The sequence below is a fragment of the Morus notabilis genome, unplaced genomic scaffold, assembly GCF_000414095.1.
Source record: "Morus notabilis unplaced genomic scaffold, ASM41409v2 Scaffold346, whole genome shotgun sequence".
Lineage (NCBI taxonomy): Eukaryota > Viridiplantae > Streptophyta > Magnoliopsida > Rosales > Moraceae > Morus > Morus notabilis.
Window position 1 is genome coordinate 61,367 of NW_010358050.1, and position 2,728 is coordinate 64,094.

The 2,728-nt window shown below is 33.7% G+C and overlaps 1 pseudogene; it reads left to right on the forward strand.

Annotated features, from left to right (window-relative positions):
* The first annotated feature begins 348 nt into the window (after window positions 1–348).
* On the forward strand, window positions 349–2,451 carry LOC21389740 (annotated as a pseudogene).
* Window positions 2,452–2,728: the final 277 nt, after the last annotated feature.

Here is a 2,728-nt window from a genome sequence, read left to right on the forward strand (position 1 = left end):
AATGTGTTGTAATCGTCAATGGCGTGGCATGTCCATGGCGGTGTTATTATAAGGATAAATTTTTGTAATTTATGATCATTTTCTTGTTTGATTTAGCTTTATGAGCTATTTTAATGTTATTTTTTACGTTTATGATTCTGAGGATTTGTGCATTTGCAGGCCGCTGATTCTCAGATTGCTTCGGACTATGTTCATTATTTCCTTCACCAGCACACGTAAGTTAATTAAAGTGTTGTTTGGCTTTTTAGATCCTTTGTTTAACACACCGGAAGCAATAGTAGTTGGTCTTGGTTGTTTACTGGGTCTAAATTCATGTTACTAACGGTTTATTAGTTTTATGCATTGACCATGGATGAAGCTGAGGTATGTATTCCTTGTTATATGTGAATGCAAGAATCAATAGCAGCCTTGAATGGATTGGGTGTTAGGTCTCCTATTTTTTTCATGCGCTTGTGTTATTTTTCTTAAATATACTCTTACTGAGAAATCATTTCCTCTATTTTTGTTAGTAAGCTTGATATGAGTTCTTTTTTTTTTTAATGAATTTCGAGTTTTGTTGATAGACTTTTATATGATTTAGAGATGAAAATCTTGAAGGGGTGTTAGTATATATTGGATTTGAAATGTTTTTGCACATATTTATTGATATTGGACCGAGTTTTTGAAGTGAAAAACTGATTCCGAAGCTGTCTTGTTGGTTTAATCTTTGAATAAGCATTCTGTATGCTTTAAACTTGCTTAAGATGCATATCATGTTTGTTGAAATGTATAGTGGTCTTATATGTCTAAAATGCCTACTATGTTTTTATGGTTGTTTATTATTGTGCCTCATTATGCGATCTTTTGTTTGTTTTTAGATTCTATTTCTTGTCTGTCTTGGTAAATCTATATCAATGATGTTCAATGAAATGATGCTTATAGTTTGCATAATGTTTATCATCCTAAACTTGCATTTGTTTGTCTTGGTTGTGAGATGCTTTAATTAATGTGTTCGTTTGGATTTTTGATTTAGCATGTGTTCATTTGTTATTTTGTTGGCTTTTGTTATTTCCTACAGATCAATAGATACTTTGTTCAGTTGGATGGAGTTTTGCCAATTAGAAGGGAAAAATAATGAATAATTGCTCAAAAGTCTATGTAGGTACACATTTTTATGTATCTTTCGGGTGTGAATAAAAATTTGGATTGGAAACGTCCTAAATCTCTCTGTGTTTGTCAAGATTTATGTATTCTAGGGTGATGAACAAGATTTATGTATTAAGTGATTTTTCTTTTTTTGTTTGGTCTGGTATTATAATTATGTTAAGACTAAAGTTTATTTCTTAGTTACAAATGTGATAATTAATTTAGCATTATGTTAATTTTGAAATGGATTGATGATGTTAGGATGATTCATAAAGATTGAGTGCGTGCTAACAGGTGAGCAAGATTAGTGTTTGGTTTTTCAATCTATTAGTCATTGTGCTTCCATTGCTTCTCTTCATTGGTTAATGCTGAGGGATGTATTCTGGTGTCTCTTTTTTCTCTTTGCAGGAGATCAATGGTTTGAAGTCACTGAAGGTTGAATGTTCTGAAGATAAAGACATGGTTAGTATGGCAATAGAGGAATTGGGTGAAGCTATGGTAGAGGAGAAACGACTGTAGAATTTGTTGCTGAAGTCTCTGCTTCCTAAGGATGATCCTGATGAGAGGGACTGCATTTTGGAGGTGATAGTAGGTAAATGATACCTGATGAAATGGACATCTCAATCACCATTTATATGTATACTCTTGCTTTTCATTCAATTGACGATAAAGTTTAAGCAGGCACTGGAGGGGAATAGGCTTCTTTGTTTGCAATGGATATATTCAAAATGTAAGTTAGTGCTAGATGGCAAGCAAAGCATTATTAGTGGTAAAGGTATTTATAATATTCTCATTTCAGACTCTCAAACGCTAAATTTCAACAGGTATGAGAAGTACTCGCAGAAGAAAAGATGGAAGTTTGAAGTGGTAGATGTAACAGAATCCGATCTTAGAGGATATAAGGTGTGTTTTTGAATTATAAAGACCAAATAGACCTTTTGGGAGCAATCTTGATTCTTGGGCAATTACTATTTGATCTTTTATAGGTTTTACCACCTGCAGATAGTGTGTAGTTTTGTTTTAAGTTTTAGATATTCCAAATGAAACCTTCTTTTTTAACTTGGTAAAAAGTTTTTGATTTGTTAACTCTTGATATCAGGAAGCTAGTGCAGCAATCTCAGGGGTTGATGTTTACGGCAAACTTAAATTTGAGAAGGGAATTTACAGAGTACAGGTTTGATCCCCACCTGTCTAGCTAGCAGAGTTATGAGTGTCGCCCTAAATAACTAACCATTTTTCTTTTCTCAGAGAATTCCTGTGACAAAGAAGGCTAGACGGATTCATACAAGTGCTGTTTCTGTCGCCATTCTCCCTCAGGCTGATTAGGTGCTCTTTTCTTTGGCCATTACTGCTTGAATAGTTCTACACTTTATGTATGCCATCGAGACTGGTTATATGATAATGTACTGCTACTTTCTTTGTTCTATTTATTATGCATATCTTGGGACTTAATAGTGGATCACTTTCTTACATTACAGATTAAACAGTGGAGATGGCTTTTTTGTCGAAGCATTTTGTCAAGATGGAAGGATTTACTCCACCATTTCATTTAGCTAGACGTTTTGGATACTTTGACATCTCTAGCTATTCCTCTGTTTTCTTT